We start from the raw sequence: 25,021 nt of genomic DNA on the forward strand, positions 1-25,021 counted from the left end.
GTTCTTCAAAGTGGTAGTGTGCAAAGGGGCCAGGGAATCAGTTCTGATCTTCTGCAGAAGGCATGTGCCGTAGGGGCACACTTAACATGCTCCTGGAGCAGAGCTGTGCACCTGTGGTTGCCAGGTCTTGGGCTCTACAGAGTGGGGTGGTTAACCTTTTTTTTTTTTTCCCTAAGACTTTATTTATTTATTTGACAGAGAGAGAGAGAGAGAGAGAGAGCGTGCGCGTGCACGCAAGCAAGGGGAGCAACAGGCAGGGAGCTCCCTAAGCAGGGAGCCAGATGTGGGGCTTGATCCCAGGACCCTGGGACCATGACCCAAGCTGAAGGTGGATGCTTAACCAACTGAGCCAACCAGGCGCCCCCGGGGATGGTTAGCTTCTGCAGCTGGGCCACATCACCAAAGCCTCTCCTACTGTGTGTTTTAACAGACTGGGGGCAGGCCAGACCAACAGATGATGACATTCTATGACACATCCTCTACAAAAAGAACTAGAGATACTATCTGGAACTACGTGAGCCGGATAGAATCAGGGAGTGTGTGCAGAGCCGCACAAAGATCGTGATGAATGCTAGCCCAGAACAAGTTTCAAAAGCCCTAGCTGAGGTCCTCGAGGGGACAGGACTCTGTCACCTTCTGTCACAGCAGCCTGGTGGAACGAGGCAGTCAGGCAGCTGTAAGCCCGGCTCTGACGCCTCTAAGGGAGGAGCCTTGAGAAGGGCACATGTGTAGCTCTGGGCCTGTAGTTCCCACCCTCTCTGGGCACGCGGGACCAGGGTGAAGAAAGTGCGCGGGGGTGGGTTGGGGGGACGGGCAGGCCACCCCATGTGGGCACGTGACCACAAAGGACCCATTCACGCTGCAAGCTGGTGTATCAAGCCAGTGTATCAAGGCAAGCCCACGTGTCAAGGGGGTGACCACGGCTCCCTTCACACGTCAGTGAGGCCTGAGGGAGGTGCAGAGTGGAAGCTTCGGTTAGCCAGCTGTTTTAATTATTTAACTGGCACGTGTGGTCCCTGGCACTTGGGTCCAATGAGGCAAGAACTGGGGATTTTCATTTTTATGTGTCTTTACACATGCGGGTATGTGGGAGAAGAAACGGCTAAACGCAAACGAGATTCTTTCTAGTGTGAGCGCTTTTGTGTGAAGGTCTTAGGAGTTCATAGAGACCAACAGCTAAATTTAAGGGATTTACATGCAAACAGTATAGGAGGGGGTGCCTGGGCGTCTCACTCTCACTCAGGTCGGAGTCTAACCCTTGATCTCAGAGTTGTGAGTTTAAGCTCTGCCCTGGGGCTCCAAGCTGGGTGTGGAGCCTACTTCAAAACAAAATAAAACAAAACAACAGCATATGAGAAGGCGGTGCTTTTGTTACCTGTTACAATCGGCTCAAGAATGTGTTTTATGAGTTTCTTGGCTAGGGGGTGGAATGTATTGTGTGGAACCCAAATGAAAGCGTTCTTCTTAAAAGACATGCACTGGGACAGACTCATGGAGGAAGCGGGGAGGTGACAGCCAACTGTGCATTCAAACAAGTAGCTCTCCCTAGGTCTCCCATGCTCAGTCCCCAATGCATCCTGTGTGTGCCTATGTGCACCTCCGTGTGTGCGCACACACACGAGTGCTTCCCTCTCCAGTTTAGTCTGGTGTTTTCATTTCCAGAAGGCACCACGTCAACGAATTGCTTGGAAATGATGTTGGCACTGAAGGAGGTGTGTGTCTTCTTGATGGAAAGCCCCCGACGAGGGGGTTTGTGAGGCCTTGGAGAGGCTCTTCTGAGATGGGCCCCGGTGCCCTCTGTGTTCCCTTTATGCTTTCTTGCAAATGCTAAGCTAATGTGCTTGATGCTGAAATCACCTGGCTATTCTACGTTTGTAGTTTTCACTTATTATGTTTTTTTAGTATTATTAATATTTCATCATAAAAGTATTGATTTCCTTTAACTAAGAGACTTTAAAGTTTGCTGCATTCTTAAGCATGATTTTATTATGTCTTGGGGCCAAATGTTTTTTCCTCCCCCCACCCCAAAGGAATGCTTTTCCTTTTATATAATGTGTGTCAGGAAGAAAAAAGGAATTGATTCACAGAATTCTGCCTTATAGGCAACTTTTAAGGAACAGATCTAGGAGGAAGACTGGACAGACCTCTCCTAAGCGTGCCCACGGGATCGCACTGTTAAGCCTTTTCCTCTTTTAGGGGTAAGAGCTAAAGCACAAAATTTGTATCAAAATATGAGACAGCTCAAAAAAAAAAAAAAAAAAAAAAAAAAGAGACAGCTCTAAGAGAACCCAGTATGGGACAATTAAGACAACTCCAGACACAACCTCAAAGCTTAAAACTCCTTGCAAGCGCCCTGGGATTCATCAAAGCCTCGGTTTTCACACTGTTTTCCCTCTGTATCCCTTTCAGAAAGCCTACAGAAAGCAAGAAGACATACTGCCGGGTTGGGGCTGCCTCAAAGAGGATCTGCTTTCCTCCCCATCCAGAGCACCGGGGTCAGAGGCTGGCCGCAGATACCGGCAAAGGGCACCCAGTTTTGCAGAACCTATCCAGGAAGCAGGCCCAGGGCAGTAACTGGCAGGCCAAATGGAGCGCTCCGAAATGTTTAAATATTGAACATCCTTTTTCTTCTCCTTCCTCCACATTTATTATTAACTTGGACCCACATCACTGTGTATGTTGACTTCATCTCTTCCCAAGAATCCATGACCCAATGGACAAAGCTCGGGGCTGGTGAGCGGGGGCAGGGCTGAGATTTGGGTTTTTTCTTTCATACCCTCACTGGAAATCCTTTACGGTCAGCTTGTTTTTAGAGCCATGAATTCCTGGAAACGTCTCAGCCTTTCAATGACCCCCGGCGCCCGAATGCAGATGATTAGTGCCCCAAATATTGACAGACCGGACTTTTTTCCCCTTCCTAACAAGGGAGCGGTGTCGGCGCGAGGCCGTATGGGGAGATGCTGTGGCCACCGGACCGGGGAGGTTGTGCAAACGTCATGCAGACAGGCACTCTATTGTTCTCTCGCGGTCCCTCAGTCTTGCCCAGGTCGCAACAATGCCCGCGGTGCCAATGTCAGAAGTGCCCCCTTTTTTTTTAAACAAAAAAACCCCAAAAAACCCCAAGAACTCTGTCTACAGCTACCAGATGTCCTCTGCTCAGTCATGACACACAGGAGGAGGCTGGGGATGACCCTGCTCTGACACACGAGGCACATTGGATGTCAGCAGCCTGGGCGAGCAGCCAGCGAACTCAGAGCCGGGCCTGGCGTCACTCCTTGTGAAGAGGAACCTTTGGGTTTAGAAACATAAACCTCAAGCCTTTCCAACATACAAGGCAGCGCCATTTCTTGGGAACAAGTAAGGGGGGTGGCCAGGGTGAAGCATCCATCATGCCCAGGAAGAAAGAGGCCATCCTCCTGCCCAGAGGACGCCTTTCTCTGGCCCTGCCAGCAGGGTAAGCTGGTGGTAAGCATTCGTTTTTTTCCCTGGGCTTTTATCTGTTCAAGGGAAATTGTCCCAAATGACCAGCCTCAGGCTTCCACTTTCTTTTAAAAGACCGTACTTCATTGGAGATCGATGTTTTCCCCTGAAATGCTGGCTAAATTTATCCTTCCCTGCATCTACTCTCTGGTCTCGGCAGTAAGCTGGCAAGCCGCGTGGGACCGGCCTTGCTGAGGGAACTGTCTGTCTTGTACAACACTCGTTCCTCGCTGCCGGGAGGGCACAAGCATGGAGCCCCGGCCGGTCCTTTTGTTCACAGAGCATACCAAATTCCCAGTTCTCCTCCAGATTCCTCTGCCGCCTCATTCTCTCAAGTCCCGGGTGCCCGAGCTCTTTACCCGGTCCCAGCTCTCATCACCTGCCCTGAAAAGCCAGTGGGGTGGCTGGTTTTGACCGGCTCTTAAGAACCCCCTCCCTGGCTGTCCCCCGTCCCCCCCGCTCTCCCACCAAAGTGGCTGAGTGCTCATTATTTGATTGTCTTTCGAAGTAGTGGGATGATGTAGCTGCCGTGGGCTTCACGGACTGAACTAAAGCAGAGAACTTACTTCTGTCTCCTGCTCTGGCTTGGCAAGCTGCCCTGTGAGTGAAATTTCACTGATTGATTTAATGCCCGCTGCCCAGAAAGCCCAGGATTTCTGAAATCTTTATTTGTATATGCAAGCTGCCAGAGAACATGCCCTAAACAGACACTTGGAGCTACGGCTTCTGTGGTGCTGCTAACCCGTGGACTCTCTCTTTTTGGAAGGAATAAGAGATAAAATAAAAATGAACCCGGGGAGAAAGAAAGCACATGCCCCTGCTGGCGGGCCAGTGGGGAGGAATTCTGCCTCCAAGCGCCAAGCAGGCTGGTGTTTCTGGAGGGCCCCACTGAATCAGAGTGCGGGGTGCAGGTGTGGTCAGTCGGATATCCCCCACCCGCTCTGCTTTCTGGAAAGCAACCTGGCAAGATGCTATCAAGAGCCTCAGATATGGGCATTCTTGCTGATCCCAAGAAGTGGTTTCCAAAGAAATAACGGGAACCATGGACCAAGACTTCTGTGTAAGGATGCTCACCATAGGTGAGGCATACAGTGTAGCAGGAACTGGGTAAGAAGCCAACAGAAGTGGCCTGGCAAAGCGAATTTCGGTGAAACTCCAGACTGTTAAGAGTTGAATTGTGTTTCCCCCCAAATTCTAATGTGGAAGTAACCCCCTAGTACCTCAGAACATCACTTTACTTGGGAACAAGGTCGTTCCGTGGATGGAAGCCGTGGAAATGAGGTCATGGGGGTGGGGGCCAGAATCCAGTGTCAGCGGTGTCCTTATCTGAAGGGGAAATGCAGACACCAAGGCGGGCAGTGACGCGGGGGTGGGTGGTGGTGGTGGTCCATGGGAAGATGAAGGCACAGATTGGGGTCATGTTTGGACAAGCCAAGGAACCACAGGACTGCCGGCAAACCAGCAGACGCTAGGAGAGAGGCACGGCTCCTCCAGACCTCCTTCAGAAAGAGCCAACCCTGCCGACACCAGCTTCCAGAACAGTGAGACAATACATCCCTGTTGTCCAGGCCACTATGTCCCCGGCACTTAGTGATGGCAGCTGTGAGAAGCCAATACTCAGACCAACGATGTCCACTGCAGTGCAGTCGGGGACACTGAAAACCTAGAAATGGAATAGATGCCCAGCCCAAGACACCTGTGCACACACACACTATGGAATACCACACAGCCCTGAAAAGGAATGAGTGAAACCTGTACCCCTTAACACAGGAGGATTTTTACTCACAGTAGTGTCTGAAAATCAGTCTACAGAAGGATATTCAGAATTCGAATTCTGTGTAGGTTAAAGGGGGGGGGCACAGCCCAAACCATGAGACAATTACAGATCCATGACCCCTTCTCCTAAATCCTTGAGGCTAGACATGCCTTAGAATTTAGTCTTTATGGCTGAAAAGGCCCTGTGGTGCACACACACACATATTAAGGCACACCCTCAGCTGGTCTCTGAGCTAAAACCCAAAATATTGCATTTCTGCATCTCTCAGCTAAAACCCAAAATATTGCACTTCTGCAGGAAAACAACATCAATGACAACCCACATATGCTCACAGTAAATGGCATCTACAGCTCTTACAAATGGCCTACAAATAGTGCAGGGCAGGGTCTGCCACTAAGTGAGTTACGAAAAATCTTTTCGTTTTCAGTGCTGCTTGGATTTCAGAATTGCGGAGAAGGGGGCTGTGGCCCCTTCCTGTCTGCTGGTTGTGGGCACATGGAGAGAACAGAATGGCACACAAAAGGATCTGGAAGGAGAGAAGCCAAACCATCGAATGTCTGGGGAAGGGTGAGAATATGAAAGAGTACTCCTCTGAGGGGACTTAAATCCCATTTGTGATTTTTTTTTTTAACTTTAACTTTTTTTTTTTTTTAAGATTTAATTTACTTATTTGACAGACAGAGTCACAAGTAGGCAGAGAGAGAGAGAGAGAGAGGAGGAAGCAGACTCCCCGCTGAGCAGAGAGCCCGATGCGGGGCTCGATCCCAGGACCCTGGGATCATGACCTGAGCCCAAGGCAGAGAGGCTTAACCCACTGAGCCACCCAGGCGCCCCTTAACTTTTACTTTTTAAAATGAAGAATCAACTCGTGTATTTCTTCAGTGACTAAAAAAATTAGGGAAAAGAGAGAAGACACAGATGAGAAGAAAGCAGAAATATTAACAATGCTTTTCTCTGGGGTGGGAGGACTGTAGCACTTTTTTTTTTTCTGGTACCTTTCCAGTTTCTATTGATAAGCTTCTACATTTGGGCACGAGAGTGCACAGATGAAGAGAGTGGGCCTGTGGTGATGGCGGGACAGCTGACTGGTGACTGGTCCTGTCCCTCCCTGTCATCAGCAGCTCATCCCCCAGGGCCCTGGTCACCTCACAGGGCGGCTCTTGGACTGGCTGCCATGGCCACGCCGGGCTGCTCCTGCTCCCAGACTCCAGCCTCCATCACCATGAGATATGGCCCTTTCCCGGGGCACTGCTCACACTGGCCACTTTGATTCATCATCTCTCTTACTCTCTCTGTCCTTTATTTTCCTGCCCTCATTGGCCTTTGATTGCTTTTCGGGAGTTTATCATATTGAACTTTTATCCCTTTCCAGGAAACCCTATTCTTTTTTTCTTCCCTTTCACAATTAATAAATAATCGTGAGAGCACTTCTTTGGACAGAGCACATCCTGCCTCCTGAACAGAATGGCTGGAGCGTTTCTTTTGGGCTCCTCTGGGCCTGTGAAGGGCACATCACCTGTCACAGAGAAAGAGCAATTCGGTCTGTCGCCGTGCTGTGGGGGAGGGTGCCAGGGGTGTTCTCAGTGTGGGAGCCGCTCCAGCTCTCCAGGACCAGGACTACTGTACTTTCCCAGCTATCCTCCGGGGAGGGGCCAGGCAGGACGGGTGCTGGCTGGGGTACTGAGGGCTGTGGTATGGACAGGGAAACACAGGGACAGGATAAGAGTTACAGTGTGAGCTTTGGAGACAGACAGATGCGTTCAAATGCCAGCCTCCTGCTGCTGGCCTGTGTTGCCGTGAGCTTCCGTTTCCCTGGGTACAAGAGGGAGACAGTAATCCCTACCTCACGCACCATCACGCCTAGTGCTGGGACTGATCCGTAGCAATGGGACGATAAAACAGCACTGGGCACTGCTAAGCGGTAGCTCGAGCCACGGCTCTGAGCCTTTCTCTTCGCACAACCTCATCAGTTTCTACCACGCAAGAAGAAGAGCACAACTGGCCTTAATCATCTCTAAGAAGGAACACGGAGCCTTTGGGATCACATTTTTTTTTTTGTTTTTAAATCACTGGAGTGAGCTGGACAGAGTGGCCGGCACATCACCTAAACTCCTGGTGCCAAGAGGGGACTCCTGGAGTGACAAACAGGTGTTGTTCACCTGTTTCCCGTCTCAGCTCCACAACAGAAATTGCCTGCCCTCTTCAGAGGTTTTCATTCAACAAATGCTCGGAGCACTGATTTTCAATACCTACTTTCTTTCCCAGAAGCCTTGCTTCTGAGGTCAGACCATAATCAACAGAGACTTCTGGAAAGGTATGAAATGCAAACTTATCTCATAATTTACAGGAAAGGAACGGGAACAGGAGACTATTTTACCAGTAAGAACAGAGCCTTTTCTTCAAAGTCAGAAAATAAATGGAAAAAAAGGCAAATTTTAGGGAAGAGGAAGGGTGCCAGGTAAGTCTGCATTGCATCAAGGTTTCCAGATTATTCCTGTGTTGCGGGTTCCAACTTTTTTTTTTTTCCTCCCACATCTGGATGGCTTTAAGGAAAATGCTGCACAAACTGGACTACTTTATGATCAAAATAGGATACAAATGAGATAATCTGGTCTTTAGAAAAAGATGACAGCTTTGTGACAGTCTGACTAGTTTAGAATTGTTTTTAAACACAGAACAGCTTTTGGGGCACCTGGGTGGCTCGGTTGGTTACACATCTGTCTTTGTTTTAGGCCACGATTTCGGTGTCCTGGGATTGAGCCCCACACTGGGATCCCTGCTAGACAGGGAGTCTGCTTCTCCCTCTCTCTCTGTACCTCCCCCTGTTCATGCTCTCTCTCAAATAAATAAAATCTTAAAAACAAACAAACACCCAACAGCTTTCTCAAGATACACTTCACATCCTATATAATCTATGCATTTAAAAGGGTACAATCTGATGGTTTTTAGTCTATTCACAGAACTGTGCATCCATCACGACAATCAATTTTAGAGCACTTCCGACCCCCTTCTAACTAATTGTCATTTTAACTTGCAGTGGGGGCTACAAACACATTTATCCCCAGTTACACTAATGAGTCCAGAACCTGGTCTTTAAACCTCCCACTCCAGGGGTGCCTGGGTGGCTCAGTGGGTTAAAGCCTCTGCCTTCAGCTCAGGTCATGATCCCAGGGTCCTGGGATCTAGCCCCGCATCCGGCTCTCTGCTCAGCAGGGAGCCTGCTTCCTCCTCTCCCTCTGCCTGCTTCTCTGCCTACTTCTTGTGATCTCTGTCAAATAAATAAATAAAATCCTTAAAAAAAAAAAAAAAACCAACGTCCCACTCCAGACTCTGCCATTTGTTCTCCTGCATATGGCATAAAACATTTTGTTCTTCACGTCCGGCCTGAGCCGGAACTTCTATTCCAAAAGAATTCATCAGAAACACATCCTGGGTCAAATTCTTCCTTCCACACTCTTTGCTCACACGGGAAGACCTGGGTCATTGCTGGGAATGCTGGGCTGAACCCCTTCCTAGGAAACAGGACTGGGCTCTGTGCCCCACTTAGCTGGCCAGGGAGGAAAGTGACAACAAAGGAGAATTCTGTGTACAGACTGGTGGCAGGTTATCACCTGGAGAGCTATGTTTTCATTCCTTGGGGACCTGGGCAGCCTGTGGGCTCAGGCATCGAAGTCCATCTGTGTGCTCTCCTGTCTGGGATGGATTCCTGCCCAGCCTGGCTCTTTTCACTTCCTCCCGGGCCAACAACCCTTCCTCAAGACATGCTTTCCCGGACTTCCTGTCCAGGTCAGATCCCTTTGTGGTATACCATCCCAGCTCTCAGCTGGTTTCTTCAAGGCCCTGATCATGGCTGACATCTATGGCATCCACAGGACCTGGGAGCTCCAAAGGGACTAGTGTGTTCAGCATACACCCAGCGTCCCCAGTGAACAATGTCGAACACATAAAAGGGGTACTGAAGATCTATTGGTTCCATCCATCAATCTCTCTCTCTCTTCCTCTGTATCTACCCACCCATTCAACCATCCATGCATTCAATCATCCATCCACCTCCCTACCCACCCATCCAGTACTTTCCAAGAACCATCTCTACGGCACACCTCCCAGTGCCGCTCTGACGAGAGCTGGGCATTTAGCAGAAAACAAAACAAAGCCTCTGCTCTCTTGGAACTTGAAGTTCAATGATGGGCTGGGGAAGGACAGGGCACGGGGTGAGCAGACAGTGAAGAAATATAGAATGTTGGGAGGAAAGGAGTGCTATGAAGAGAACTGAGCAGGGCAGCGGCATCTGGGGTGCCGGGAAGTGGGGTGCAGGGCTGTGAGTTACGCGATGGTCAGAAAGAGCCCCAAGGTAGAGAGCTCTGCTGAACAACCGTAAGGCAGTGAAGACAGAGCCACATGGGAACCTGGGATGAGAGCGCTCAGTGCCGGGACTGGAAGGCGGGCAGGCTGGGCTACGACAAGGCTCAGCGGAGGGGGGCTCCTGTGGCTGCCTTGGAGTTGGCCAGGGGGACAGTGGGGAGACGTGAGGTCCTGAGGATCTAGACTGTGTGGGATCTTCGGGGCCACCATAAGGAATTGGGCTTTCATTCTGAATGAAAAGGGACCCAGTGACGGATTTAAGCAGAAGACACACATAATCTGACTTATACCTGAAAAGGACTTTTTAGCCACGGCGCTGGGAGTAGACTGAACTCTTCAGAGGCCTGGGTGTGTGGGTTTGGGGACGGAGAGGTGGGCGGAGTTTGGCGGGTGATCAGGACAATTCTGAAGGCCACGGTCAGGAGTCAGAAAACAACATTCTGCAGACCAAATCCCAAATCCAGCAGTGGGCCTGTTTCTCTAAGTGACGTTTTAATGGATGGGGCCACGCCTGCTCATTTACATATTACCAGGGGCTGTTTGGCGGCACTGGGAGAGTCAGTCAGACTGTGACAAGCAGCACACAGTCAGTGAAGCCTGAAATACTGACAACCGGGCCCTTTAAGAAAAGTGAGCCAATCCCAGCCTAGCAGATGGAGTACAGTGGTGGGAGGAACTGGATCCTGACCTTGTTTCGCAGGTGTACGAACAGGCCCAGTGAGCTTTGGCCCTGGAGCGGAGCAGCGCTTGGGTCTCCAGCTGCTGCTTCTTTCCAACTAAGTGTAAGTCATCCGATCCCATGGGCAGCCCAGGCTGGGGCCGGCCCCTGTGAATGACCCCGTCTTCCAGCTGCCAGGCTGGCGTGTGGTCAGTTTAGAGAGTAGCCTTTAGCGCCAGCACCCTCCTGCCCCAATTTGAAGCCCCTCAGCAACGCCCCCTGGGCTCCTCCACAAGTCCAAGACAGTCGACCTTGCACGGGAGGTCATTTGCACATGGCCTCACCTCCTGCTGCCTCCTGTCCCACACATCTCAGGCAGCTTGTAGGACCCACATGCATACCATGGTGTGCACAGCCCAGAGCCTGCCCTCATTTGCCTGGGACGCCCCCTGTTTAACCCGGCCCATCCGTCAAGATCTTCTTCTGGAACCTCCTTGCCCTCTAGTTCTGGTTGGGCTGACGTCCCTGTCCTGGGCTCCCACACCATTATGGCAGGGATCAGACTACGTAGGTGTGGTCTTCCCCAGGACATCAGGAACTCCTGGAAGGCAAGGCCCATCCAGAAGCTTCTACTCCCTGGTTCTTGGCAGAGCATGGCGTGAACCTGCGCCCACGATAGGTGTCCTGAAAGCATGCTGAGCATTGGTCTCTCCTGACACTGGGCCCAGGGCACCAGACAGATGTGCTCCCAAACCCTGAACGTCCCAATACTCCAAACTCACTAAGGAGGAACTGCTCGGATGGAGGAGAGAGCCTGTCAGAGCATGACCCCAGCCCACCAGGCTGTCCATCCATCTCTGGGCCATAGTTGACGGGGCTGCTCACAGGGGCATATTGGATCTACAGAGAAGGGATCTCAGTCATGCTAGGCCCCATGCTGCACAAGCCAATGGTAGGAGTGCGATGAAGATTTGTGGATTAAAGAAATGACAATTGGGCCACAGCATCTGACCCAGTGGTCACCCAGACCCTCTGGTTAAGCCACTTAAGAGATCTCTTCATTTCTAATAGCGTTCTCAAGACTGGATGGCCTTTAGAAAGAGCCAGGGAGCTTCAAAAAATACCAGTGACCCTTTTCCTCACCCAGATTTAATGGGCACTGGGCTTTTCAAATGCTCTCAAGGTGATTCTAGAAATGCGTAGCCAGAGCTGGGGCGGCAGAGGCAGGGTTAGGCTGGTTCAGCCCGGGGTCTCTAGCTGGAGAAGATCTTGCAAGAACTCGGACTCCATGCTTCTAAAAGGCTGTGCCTCTGCCCCCAGGAAACCATAAGGACAGGACCTGCGGGATCCTCTGGCTGAGGGAAGGGTCCCAGCTGACTGGCTTTCTGATCACTCAGGTGGCTATCTCACAGAAGCTGTGGGGGTATTGGACTACAAAAGGACAGGTCCACCTGTCTGCAGGAGCAAGGAGCTGGCCCAAAGGCCTCTCTGAGCTGAGGAGGCCCTATCACCTCCCATAATAGGCAAATGAGGTCGCTCTCCAGCCAGAGGCCGGAGGAACACTCCCAGACACTGCCCAGCACACTCAGCCCCTCTGCTCCTTGGGGATGGCACTGCTGTGCCTTGTTTGGATGGGACCTGACCAAGGCTCAGGGATGTGCTTACTTGAAGGTAGATGAAGCAGGGGTGGGCGGCAGTCACTCGAAGGGTTTTCTGGAAAAAAGCCACACACCAGGGACAGGAGACACTTGCAAAGTGCAGTTTGGGGCTTTTGGCTGTTTGCACATCGGAGGGCAATAACTCAGAAGTAATTATCACCCCATGGGCTTGTTAGCTACGGGGTGCTGATTCTTCTGGCAGGCCTCTGAGTCTTATCAGTAACAACGTAGGCTAGGAAGTAAGTGTAAAAATAAGAACACAGAGAGAGAGGCTGGCAAGAGCAGGGGCCGGGGTCAGGCAGAGGGAGGATGGACACTGGAGTCACCGACTTGCTGTGTAAGGCTAGGTAAGTTCCTCAACCACCCTGGGCCTCAGCAAACTTTGATGGCAAAATGGGTGGAGGTCTGCCTCTCCCCAGGCAGGCTCGGAAGGTGAAACAATTAACCCATGCAATGTGCTTGATACCGAGCGGAAAGCACAGAAGATGGCCCATCGAGGGGACCAATATGAGTGTCACAGTGATGGCGAGCTGGGAGACTGGCCGTCATTCCGTGCTCAGCTTCCCTGCGCATGCTGTCCCCTGCCTGGAGCCCCTGTCACCTCCCATCGCGTCTGCTCTAGCAAGTCCTCCCATATCAGCCCATACCACTGACGCAGGCAAGCCTCCCCGGTCCCCACTGGAGAAGACCAGGTGCCCCACTATCAGCTAATCATCTGCTGGTACAATTATATGAAAAATGCTCTTACTTTTACAAGAGTGCAAGCTCCACGTGGCGGGGCCACAGGCGTCACCTCATATCCAAGCCCAGCACCTGCCACACAACAGATGCTCAGTACACGGAAGCTAAACAAAGGACTTCCACGGAAGCCCGTCTGTGTGGGGCCACGACAGCCATGAAATGAAGAACTCCCCAAGCTCACTTCCCTGAAGAGCTTAACTATGGGCTGGGTCAGCCCTAGAACCTTCCAGAGAGTCTCTAAATTCACCCTGGACCAGCAGACCTTACATCTCCACAGCAGACGCTCCCGTGCTCAGCGGCACACGAGCGTTTCCCACACTGCAGGTCAGTGCTTTATGTGTGTGTGTATATATACACACAAAAACCAAAATAAATAAATAAATAAATAAATAAATAAATAAATTTTGGTAAAAAGAGTTCTGGCTGAGAGCCAGCTCAGGCTGCAAAAAGTAGGAGAGAAGCTGTTGTTACATCACACCTACTGCGCAGCTGTCCATTGGCCTGGGGAAGCCTAGGCAGCCACTCAGCGCTGCGCGCCACGCACGGGCATCTTGGGCCCGACTGATTAGTGCGCCGTGACGGGCGTGCGCAGAAACCCTTTCTCGGCCTGGGAGAGAAGCGGGGCTCAGGCACCAAGTGTGAGGGGCTGTGGTTGAGATCATGGCGTCCCCTCTACCCGCTGCGGCTCCCCCAGGGCGAGGCTGAGAACGTCCTTGGGTCTCCAGGCCCTGAGTAGATGGGGGTGAGAGGGGCAGAGGAGTGGGTTTCAGCAGCGCCCCTGACCACTGTGCGACCTAGGGCAAGTTACTCAACCTCTCTGGGCCCCACACTCCTCAGCTGTGAAGTGGGGAGAGTAACAGGGCCTTCCTCCCCAGGCTGCTGTGCCCTGGATCGTGGAGACACTCAGCCAGATGCCAGCGACGCGGTGAGTCTTAGGAAACGGTCCTCAGTGGCAGGCGACCAGTTCAGCCCTTCAGCCTCCAACAGCTTGAGGGGTAGAGGGCGAAGCTCACTGGGGCCTCCTGAAGGTCGACCCGGCTGGTCGCCTCCACTCCAGGGCCTGGGCTCCCCATCCCCTCCCCTCTTGGCATTACTGAGAGTGTGAACGGGAAGCGCTTCGTGGACCCGCCCGTGCCACACGGGAACATCAGGGGACAGCGCCATCCTCAGGAGCACACCTGTCACAACCAGGCAAGCGGCTCCCAAACCTGTCACTGACTGCGCTAGCGGCTGCCCTGCACTGCTGTCTCTAACCTGTTCCCAGCCGGCGGCCACCAGGCGCTCGGACAAACGCGGATCCACTGTGCCCTTGCCGGCTTGAAGCCCAGAAAGCTCAGGTGAGATCCACATCTCCCGCCAGCCTGCCCCTCCCCCCGGAGCAATCTTCTCTACCCACCACCCCTCACCCTCTGCATGCCAGCAGCAGCGGGCCTCTGGGCAGCTTAGCTGTCCGCACCTGCCCCCCCCCCCGCCATGACTTCTGGCACACAGGACACCCCATTTCCACATCTGCTTCTGCCACATAGGCTGCCGGCTGCACAAGGGCCAGGCGTGGAGCTGTGGGAGGTGTTCAGTGCCTGCTTGCCGGAAGAATGCACAGGGGCTGAGATGGCGCTGGCTTTGGTGGCCCTCGCCAGGCAGGTGCCCAGAAGTCCCCTTGGCTGGCAGAGCCTGAGAGCACCAGCAAGTCTGCTTGTGAGTGCCCTGGGTGAGCTGGGCCAGCAGCACTGTACGGGGCTAGAGCCCCAGCCGCAGGGCCGAAAGTGCCGGCCTATCAACCCCAAGGTCAGGCTGCTCTAGTCCTCGGGGCACTGGCTCCCTCCTCTTCCGTCAGAGACTGTTACTTACGAGGATCTCGTGAGGCCCCTTACAGAGTGCTGGCCCAGGGCTAAGCTCCTGCCCTGGGAGGGAAGGCTGTATTCTATAGAAGAAGAAAATGAGGCTCAGGACCCTTCTGGAATTTCCTGACAGCACACAGCTACCAATGGGTCGGTGCCGAAAAAGCTAAGTGGGCTAACTCCAGGGCACGGGCCCCTACCCTCCTCATGGCGAGAGCTCCCTGGCAGGGCTGTAGCATGGTTTAGAGCATGTGGAGGCACACTTGTGACAGAGCGAAGATGCCTGGATGTTGGAAGTTTTTAAGCTGCTTGAGGCTGTGTTCTAGCATGCACGAAGGGCCCCTCTGCTGACGCAGTGGGGACACAAGTTGGTACAGGGTGTTTTCTGCATCTGCTTTCTGCTGAGGTGGAGGGAGGAAGTCAGAGAGGGCACAAGGAGCAGGCAGGCTGTGCCCCCAGCGCACGGACACTGTTTCGAGACAACAGGACGCTGCTCTGAGCTGTGCAATGTGCTCCCTGGGCATCAGGCTGGGAATCTGTTTTTGTTTTTGTTTTAAAAAGCATTTTTCCAGAATGCCCAAGATTTTATAAATGTCAACTGTCTCAGAACATTCTCCAGGATACTTAGGGTTGGGGGTGGGGACGCTCATTCTGTCAACACGGACTCTTCCTGCCGCTGGACTGAACCCAGGATTTATCAGGACCCATTCTGCCTGAGAGGCTGGAGTATGCGTCGTACCCAGCACCTGAGGCCCAACTGTCAGCCTGTGAAGTCAACATACTCAGAAAGCCACAACAAAAGGCCACTTCATCTCAGAAGCACCAAAGAACCTTGAAGTCGATTTAGCAAGAAAGCAAAGAACACTGAGCAAGAGATAACCTTTTTCTCAGGAAGTAGGTAGAAGCATTACAAAGGGTTGGAGTCTGAAACCAGGCTCAAGCTCTCCGGGACCTCGGGTAGAGGGTCTGCATTTGAGTTTCGCTTGTCCCAGCTGCAAAAGTGGGGTTAACGATGTGAAAGTTTTTACACATTTCTCTCTTTATTTTATAAAAAGCAACTTGCTGAGTGCCTAGCAAGCCCACAGCAGGCATTCAATAAAGGGGATCCTGGAGCCTTATAAGGTCTGTGAAGTTAGAAGTAGACCACATATGGCATGCACCAAATTCTTACCAAACTGGCACATATGTTCAGAGAAGTCAGTGCAAATCACCCCCCAAACTTAATATTTCATGCAGTTGAAGCATCTAATGCCCAAATCTCATGGTGATTTCAGGGGCTGGAGTTCGTGGCAGGCAGCAGTGGAGACAAAGTAAAACAAGTCATCTGCCCCCGATTTGATGGGCTTCGGGCTATCTTTTTGCAGTTACTCTGTAGCTCTAGGAACAGGCTGTTGAAGTGTGAAGCGATGTCACAACACAGCCATTCCTGCCACACTGGGCTAATATTGACTTCTGGCCCTCTGGGAGTCTGAGATGTTGAACAAATAATATTCTGTGTTTCTGCAGAAAAGCACATTCATACAAAATGCCCTGGCCAGATAGCCGCAGATAAAGGAAGCTGTCCTGAGTCGTGGGATGCTGGCTAGAGAGAGGAAAGAACCGAAGACAGTCCGAACCCCAGTGGAGAAGCCAGGAGGTCGGAGGAGAACCCCCGGGGGGTGCCATCATGCCATCACGCCCTGTTGGTGACGACAAGCCAAGCGGAGGGCAGGCCAGCCCTCGGGGGCCCCCTATGCCCACCCCTGGGAACCTTTCCAGTCATCACAGCTCTTGAAGGCCTCCTGGACAGAACGACATCCACAAGTAGCGAGGATTTTGCTAGCTCACAACTTGGGATCATCAGAATGCCCTGCATGGCTACACGCACACAGAAGGTCTACAGAGAAAGTGGGACTCCTTAATGGCCTGCCGTAACTGGCCCTGGGAGTCTCTCTCTCCCTCCACCCACATATTTCACTGGTCACCAAGTCCCATTAGGGCCGCAGCCCTAGACACTTCTGGATTCACTTCACGGTTACTTGCTCCAGGGAAATCCTTGCGCAACGGTGCGCGGAGGGCTCATTCTTTGTTAAGGACAAAAACTGGCCCCAACCTGAATGTCCGCCAGTGGGGATCTGGCTAAATAAACAGTGGTTTGCCCACACGACGGACGGCTCAGCAGCAGTAAAAATGAAAACGGGCACTCTTATGAACTAACAGAAAGAAAAAAAAAAATCCAAGGCGTGCTGTTGAGTGAAAACAGTGATCGTCGGTGTGGAAAAAATACAAAAGCCATGCAACACTGTAGCACAAGCACAGTAGGCACATATAGACAGAAAGGTCTAGAAGGAGGCAGAGCAAGCTGAGGAAGGGAGGACCTCCGCAGAGAGGCCGCTTCTCACCCCTGCCAAGGGCACGGCGCCATCTACCGCACAGGTGCGGCCCACCCGCTGAAGGGCGGAACACCACCCGCTGAAGGGCGGAACAGGCCTTCCCTCTCTTTTCTGCCCACCCTCTTCTCCTCTGCCCTTGCCGACTCCAGTGAGGCAAAACCCAAGTCCTCTGACTCCTCACTCCTTGGCCTGAGTACCTCGGAGGGCTTCCTACTGCTCCCAGGGTACACTTCCAACCCCTCGGCAGGCTGCAAGCCCTCCGCCATTTGGACCCCCACCCAGCTTTGCAGGCTGTCTCCCCATCACTGCCCAACGCCAGCCATGCCACCAAATGTCGCCCGCTCCCTCCTGCCTTCCTTGCATGTTGTCATCACCACAACCGCCTCGTTGGCCGCACAACCTGTTCGTGCACCCATCCCCGCCCCCCCTCCCCGTCCAGTCTGGTGTGCTCGGCACGCCATTCATTTGACTCCTAAGAGACCCCTGGAAACACCTGCTGCCCACATCCTCTCTCCTGACCTTCTTGGTGTATCTGTCATGTAACTTCCTGGGAACTCTTGAAGTTCTTCTGAAAAAATGCCCGTTCCTTCATAAACCTGGGGTCCTCGTCTTCTCTCCCTGGTGGTCCCCTCTCTGGCCCCTAGGTGCTGCTGTGTTTTGAAGAGGCCACAAAGAAATGGGCACAAAGGAGAGGGACCTGTGTTGGACCAATGACTGACGCCGCTCTGGGGACACGCCGCTCTGGGGACGCGCAGCACTGTTCTCGCGTCCCGTGCCTGGCTTCTGCTTTGGTTCTTCCCACCCTGTGGAGAGGCCTCATGAATTCACAACCCCTCCCCCTAGCCGTCTGCACACTCAGCAGTGCCACCTGGTTGGCATTGCACCCTCTGGGATCCCAAGGCCGGCACTATGACTGGTTCTTTAGAAGTGGTACAGCGGTTCTCAAACCCAGTTCCGGGGAGACCCTGGGGTTCCTTAAGCTAGTTCAGAGATATTTTAAGGTATAAATAAAATCAAGGTGGTCTTTTTCCAATTCACAGATACAATTAAGGACTAGGGTCTTCTCTTCTTCCAGCTTTTACCCCCTCAAAGCAGACTTCAATCCTTGCCGTTTGCTATCACTTATCTGTAATGAGAGCCTGCGGCTGGCAGGACAGATGACTCAGCAGCAAAAAATAAACATCTATAGGAAAAGGCTCATAAAGTTTCTTCAAATAATTTTATCGGCTTCTCCTCTGGACGCACTTGTGTCCACAGAATATGGTCATGTTCTTTGCTGGTTTCCATGCGTGTGGCTCATGCTATGGGATGGAATACAAGAGCTCACGGGGTGCCCAAAGCACACCTGATTCCCAGGGGTCCACCACCCAGTCATCTTCGACGCTGAACACACGGGTTCATGGAGCGGGCCAGGCGCTCTCCCTCCCCAAGCTCAGGTTTCCCGGTCTGCCTCCCAGGGCTGTCCGCGCGGTCGTGCGGGAACTGCCCGCTCAGGCAAACGTGGAATTAGCCACGGTGGTATCGTGGGGAGTGGGCCTGTTCCGGGCTTCGGTCAGAGATCTCTGCTCTTCTCGGGCCCCGGATCTGCCTCTACGAGCTACGGGGCCTCAGGCACCGACCAGAACCACAGTCCTCATGGCCCTTTGGCAGGAGGTCAATTCTGCCCTAGTGTTTTATCAGCACCTGATGAAAAGTCTTTCTGAATGAGCAAATCTACGCAATGGCCGTGTCCCTGTTATTTACAGCAGGAGGAGCCGTGGGTGATTAACTTTGCGCAAACCGATTTAACATGTAGAAAGGGAACCTATTATTTAGGGTCCCGGGGGTCAGGCCTGACTAGTAACAATGACAATGAAAAATACTGAGAGCCTAACCTTCTCTGCACACTGCACACGTGTGAGGCATCCTGCTAGGCACTTACGTGAATTAATTCCTATCACGCTCACGACAGCCTAATGAGGTAGGTGACTCTTTTCAACCCCGCTTTTTTTTTTTCTTTTGAATTGTAGTAAAAATACACGTTAAGATTTACCATCTGGACTGATTTTTAGTGTACAGTTCCGTGGTGTTAAGCACATTCACACTTGTTCTATGAATAAACAGGCACAGGGGGCGACCCAACCGGCCCAAGGCCACGTCACGAGTCTAAGGTCGAGCCAGGACTTGAACCTGAACCGTCTGTTCCAGGGCTGGGCTCAGCCACCTGCTTCTGCAGACTCTCCTCTGGGCAAACGCTGCTGCTGAGAAAAGAGGCGAGAACGATGGGAGAGGACACTGGATTTGCTTCACGGACACCTCACTTGGGGAGAGATCTAGTGCCTTCTGTCTTTTCTTGGTGCTCTTCCAATGTTCCCGACTGCCCTATAATACAGGGGCTCGACCCGTCCTCGGAAGGCTGATGGTCCCGAGAGCCAACGGGAGCTGCATTCTCCAGGGCGGGCACGGGCGTGTGCGCACACACGGGCATGCCACCGTGCCACTTGCCCTGACACGTGCCTGCCCGTCCTGCGATGCCAGCGAGGCTGCCCCCGGGGGCCCGCTGAGCCGACAGAACCTTTCCAAGTGCAGCCAAGGTCAAAGGACAGAGTGAATGAAGCTGGGGTCCGGTCTCTTCTCCTGAGCTCTAGCATAGGCTCTCTGCTCTCGGCTCCATGAGCGACCTGGGCTGTGTTCCCTGCTCCCCGGTGTGCTGTTCTCACCATAAGGCTCCCAGGCACACAGTCACTTGGACAGTTTGAGGTGGGGAATGACCCCGAAAAGTGACACAACACTCAATTCTTTGGAATTTTCTCCTCCTCTCTGTCTCCACCCCCCAGAAAGGCTCCTCTGGGACCTGAGGGCTGCCTCTGCCTGCTGTGTGCTCCGTTTCGCAAGAGTGCTCCTCAGGCACAGAGTGTCAATTGGGAAGGAGCCCAAATCTGGGGGCACATTCCAGGTGAGGGAACCTTCTGGGCCCTGATTCAGGAACATGGTTCGTTGTGGGCTGTATGCTCACACCCTTCATCGTGGCTGCCCTGGGGGCCCCCAGAAGAGGCGTGGAAAGCGGGACCCTTAAGACTCAGCTCAGGGATGATTTTTATATGGAACCTGATTCCCCCATCGCTGACCCATCGGCCTGCAGGCTGCTGTCTTAGAGGTGACTGCCGGAAAGCTTTGAAGAGAGCTCACATCATGCTGCTTTTGCACTGGAAAGATTTAAAGTCTCATTTCTGCTTTTCTGGTCTTCACGAATCTATACGAGGATGGGCCTTCACGTAACCCCGAGCTCTACGCCGTCTGGAAGTCTTTAAGTGGTGGCTGCAAGGGAAGAAGAGTGTCCTTGCATATGATTGCTTTGCAGGTTTATCCCTGATCCCACCTGGGACTTCGAGTGCATGGTTTTGGAGTACGGAAGACAGGGACGGTGACTGCTGTGTCTGTGCTAGCGCCACCACAGCCCCCTGTCTAATGGCGGTCTGTCTCACCAACCCCTGACAACCGGGGGGTGGGTGGTAGAGCTTTTAGGGCTCGGTCTCCATCAGCGCCGGCCTTGAGACGAATGGGGGCTTGGAGGCAGGCAGTGGAGGCATGGCTCGGGGCCTGCCCCGTGGGAGCCTTGCAGCCTGGGTCCACGCCTTGGCTTCCTGCATGTGGATCAGGACAAGCGCTCTCAGCTCCCAGCACTGCCCACAGCAGAGAATCGGTGCACACCAAGGTTCTGGCGCAGTTCATTCTTCCAATCAGACTCTACTTTGCGCTCCCAGAAAGCAGCTGTCTGTCTGAAACACAACCCCTTTGGGAGCCAACAATGTGGTTTTGCCTGATACCAAGGAGGCCTCAGGTGGCTGTGGGGAGGCCTTTATTTCTAAAATCAGAGAGATAATTCATTTTAGATATGTCCAAACGGAGTCAAGAACTAAGAGGTGGCGGCGGTGGGGGCAGCAGCGGCCAGTCAGGGTCTGACTCAGGCCAGTCCGAGTTCACTGGTGTGACCTTGGGGTCACTTGTTTTCTCACAGGCACAGGCACAAAAGGAAAATGGCAAAACCTCCCTTCTGAGGGTTGTTGGAGCAAATGAGAACATTGCAGAAAGTGCTTAGCAGCTCAATACGTCTTGCTTAAAAAAAAAAAAAAAAAAAAAGAGGCCTCAGGGTCAGAATCAAGTTTTTGTAACTCACTGACCCAGGGGCTAGGGTCTTTGGCTGGGAGCTAAAGGCTGGAAGCGGGGAGGAAGAGGGTGCGGGGCACTGGAGGAAGGTGGCAGGGAGGTTCTTCCCGTGTGTCTCCAGAAAGGGCCCTCTCCTTGCCTTGGGGAGCTGGAAAGAGAGGACTGGCTCCAGTGTTACAATCGGAAACAAGAAAAAGAATGGGCCTAAAAAATTAGTTTCTGGGAAACACTGTCATAAGATGACATTAGCACCTAGTACGTTATCCCATGAGAGAAGTCAGGACTGAGGTCTATGAATTAAACATTGATTTTTTTTTTTTTTTTTTTGGCTGTCAGTCCAAGGCTTCGTGGTCAGCTCAGCTGGCTCTGAGCACACTCATCTTCGCATTCTTCCTGAGTTACTCAGCCGCCAAGGGTTGGCTCTGGAACCGTATTGCCTTTCCACAGAACTATTAAGTGTTCTGGGTCAGTGACTGATAGGGCCGGTTTGTTTGCCTTTGATAAAGATAAGTCTCATGGCAAGCAGAGCCCTCCCCCTGTGCTTGGGGATTTGCATGTTTGCTCAGAGGCAGCTGGCGCCCTGGATCCAGGAGGACATGAAGCTTGGGCGAGAAGAGAGTAAAGCAGAGCTTGGCCCTTGCGGGATAAAGTCGGACTGTCCCGCTGGCACCTGAGCCAATAGGTGCAGGAGCCCAAGCCAGGGCGGAGCAGGACAGCAACGCCCCTGTTGCCGGAGATTATTACTGACCGATGGGGAAATGAGACACCGAGCGGCTCACCCAGCCCAGCCTCCATCCAGCAATCCGTGTCCCTCAGCTGCGTTCAAGAGTCACTGAGCACCTGCTCACTAAGTGTCAGCAGCTGAGGGCAAGACGAACAGGAACCCCAGGGCCTTGCCGGCGAGTGTAGGGTGAGTGACACAGACGACAAATGGGTCAAACTTCGGCTAATGGCAAGGGCTCTGGAGACCATGGGAAAAACCATCCCAACTCTGATGCAGATATTCCAAAGAACCGGGAACAGGTGTTCAAATAAAAATTTCCAGGTGTACGTACGCTCACAGCTATGCGGTCGCCCGGAGGCCAGAACCAGCCGCATGGCCATCCGTGGGTGACAGAACGGATGAATGAGATGTGGTCTGGCCGCACAGCGGCTAGCGCGGACACACGCTACAACGTGGAGCAACCTCGCAAACACGACACTACGTGAACAAAGGCAGACACAAAAGGCCATGCAACATAGGATGTATACGAAACATCCAGAGCAGGTTAAGTCCACAGAGACAGAAAGCAGAGCAGCAGTTGCCAGGGGCTGGGGAAGGGCGAATGGTGAGTGAGCGCTCAATGGGCTTTTACGTGGGGGGCAATGAAGCTATTCTGGAACCAGCCGAGGTGGTCACGGCCCAAGACTTCGAATGGACTAAATGCCACTGAATTGTATCCTTTCAATATGTTTTCTGTTATGTGAATTTCACCTCAAATAAATAAAAACCATCTGGCGCACAGAGCAGTCCTGGGGTGGGTTGGAGCCCCCAGTGGAGGCCCCCCTGCGCAGAGTCCTGAATGTTGAGAAGGAACCAGCCACGCGGAGGGCTCCAGGCAGAAGTCTGGATTAGAGCTGGGAAGCAGGAGAGGGCCTGAGCAGGAGGGACTGCGGTGTTCTGCCCACTCCACGTCACCATGACCTGCAAGGTGAACACCTATGAGTGGCCTCTGGGCCAGAAGGATTCTAGAGTGGCGGGTCAAGGCTGCCCCGGGAGGCCAGAGCCCTGACCCTCTGTCTGGAGACTGCTGCCCACGCCGCCACCACCCCCGCCCTGGGGCAATTTCGGGAACAGCTTCTGGTCCACTTGGTGTTTGTGGAAAGAGACTTCAGTGGTCTAGTTTTGGACACCCTGCCTCCCTTGGCAGATTCCAGCAGTCAGCTGTCACTGTGGGTTGTTGGGACAAGTCCTTGAGGGCACGAACCACGGAAGGCTGCATCTCAAAGGCCGAGTCTAGAGCTGGTCGTGCCTGTGCACCTGGACACACTATCTGCTGATGCCCGAGACGCCCCAGCCAGGCCTGCACCCAAGCCTCTACCCTTTGGAGTAGGACACTCTGCAGGGGCAAGAGCCATGAATCTAAAATTGGCCAATACAGAGAATTTATGATTTCTCTCCAAGCCCAGTGAAAAAAGAAAAATATACCACAGTAGCTAAGAGGCCTGATTTATATTCTACTTTAGTATCTCTTCCAAGGAAATGGAGGGTACATTTTCATCAAATATCATCATTTACAGCTTGTAAAGGGGGGGGGCAAGTGGCTCTGTGATGACCACCTGGGCCGTGGATGACATCGGAAGATACGTCATAACGGAGTTAGCTCCTCCAGCCGCCACCCCGAGGCAGGCGGCCAGAACTGTCTTCTCCACCGGGAATTATCCCCCAGGCTGGAGTGTCGGTCCCACATGGCCCGGGGTTTTGCAGCTGTGTGGCCTAGGGTGAGGGACACAGAGCAAGACCATTCCCAGAGTGCGCTGGAGTGGCAAGGGTGCACTCATGGGCCCATACAGCAGCGGTGGATGCCGTGGCATCAGAGGCCAACCTAGGCTGTGCTTCCGGTGACCCCCACCCCCCACCCCCACCCCGGGCCCACACTTTGGTTTTTTGAAAACTTCCAAGTTGAGGGTGAGGAAATTCTGCTTAAGCTCTTCTGGGGGCTCCATTCCCTGGTGTCCCTTCCCTAGTCCAAGTGCCACAGACTAAAAAATCCAAGGTCTAGGGCCCCAGAGAGAATTCGTCTTTCTGGTGTTCACGCAGGAAGAAGGCATCAGTGGGAACTGCGCCAAGCTGTGCAAAGCACAAGTGTGGGCTCATCCTTCAACTAGTAAATACTGAATGAAGGCATAAAGCTAGGTGCTGAGGTACAGCAATAAACAGGACAGACCAGCTCTCCACGGGAGCGGTCTTCTCCATTAGGAAGACGGCAGCCGGGTACCCAAATAGGTCATCCAGGTAAAGAACTACAGAGAAAATAAATCAGGCTAATGAGATGGAGGAAGGAGGGGTGAATCAGGAAAGGCCTCTCGGAGAAGGTGGCATGCAGACTGAGGCCTGTGCAGTAGGAGGAGGCAGCCACACACAGATCCGGGGAAGAACATCCAATGAGGAGGCCCTAAAGCAGGAGAGAGGCCAGTGACTTGGAGAAGTGGTTCTCAAAGCATAGTCTGGGGAACCCTGGGGGCCTTCCAGGGTCAGAACTACTCACATAAAAATAGTAAGACAGCGTTTTCCTTTTACATTCACTCTCCCAGGAGTGTATGGGGGAGCTTTCCAGAGGGCACAAAACATATGCTATGACAACAGACTGAAAGCAGAAGCAGATGCAGGAGTCCAGCTGCCTTCTATTAAGCCAGATATTACAGAGATTTGCAAAAATATAAAACATGAGGTTTTGTGTTTTATGGGTTTTTTTTTGTTTGTTTGGAAAACAGTTATTGTTCATTAAAAACTGTTATTTATATTTACATGTGATGTGTGAGGAGTTTGGTTTTATTTAAAAAATATGTGAATAAAGTTTATTTCTATTTTAATTTGTGCTACCTGAAATACTAATAAATATAATCGATATAAGCTATACCTCTTTGGGATCCTTGGTACTTTTTTCAAGAATCTAAAGGGGATCCCGAGGCCAAAACTTTGAGGAGCCATGACTCAAAGGAGTAGCAGGGGCTGGTACAGCTGGGGTATGGGACAGAAGGAAGTGGGGGGGGGGCTGCACCTGAGAGGCCAGCTGGGGCCAATCTCACAACAACCACACAAGACCAGAGTGAGAGCTTTGGATTGTATTCCAAGTGCAACGGGAAGCTGCTAGAGGGTTGCAGGAAAGGGCACGGTGTGATCTGTGTTCTGGAAAGATCTCTCTGGCCAAAAGGGAAGAGGTGAGGCTGGATGTCTAAACACACCGTAGATAGTCCTACATGATCGAGGGTGAGGGTGGCTGTGGGGC

The 25,021-nt window shown here is 52.5% G+C and overlaps 1 protein-coding gene across 13 annotated transcripts in view; it reads right to left on the reverse strand.

Annotated features, from left to right (window-relative positions):
- Nucleotides 1-25,021, reverse strand: part of CLEC16A (C-type lectin domain containing 16A) — a 203,137-nt gene that overhangs the window by 19,668 nt on the left and 158,448 nt on the right. The gene's annotated exons all lie outside the window — the stretch shown is intronic.

This window comes from Lontra canadensis, unplaced genomic scaffold, assembly GCF_010015895.1.
Source record: "Lontra canadensis isolate GAN:19392208 unplaced genomic scaffold, GSC_riverotter_1.0 scaffold91, whole genome shotgun sequence".
Taxonomy (NCBI): Eukaryota; Metazoa; Chordata; class Mammalia; order Carnivora; family Mustelidae; genus Lontra; species Lontra canadensis.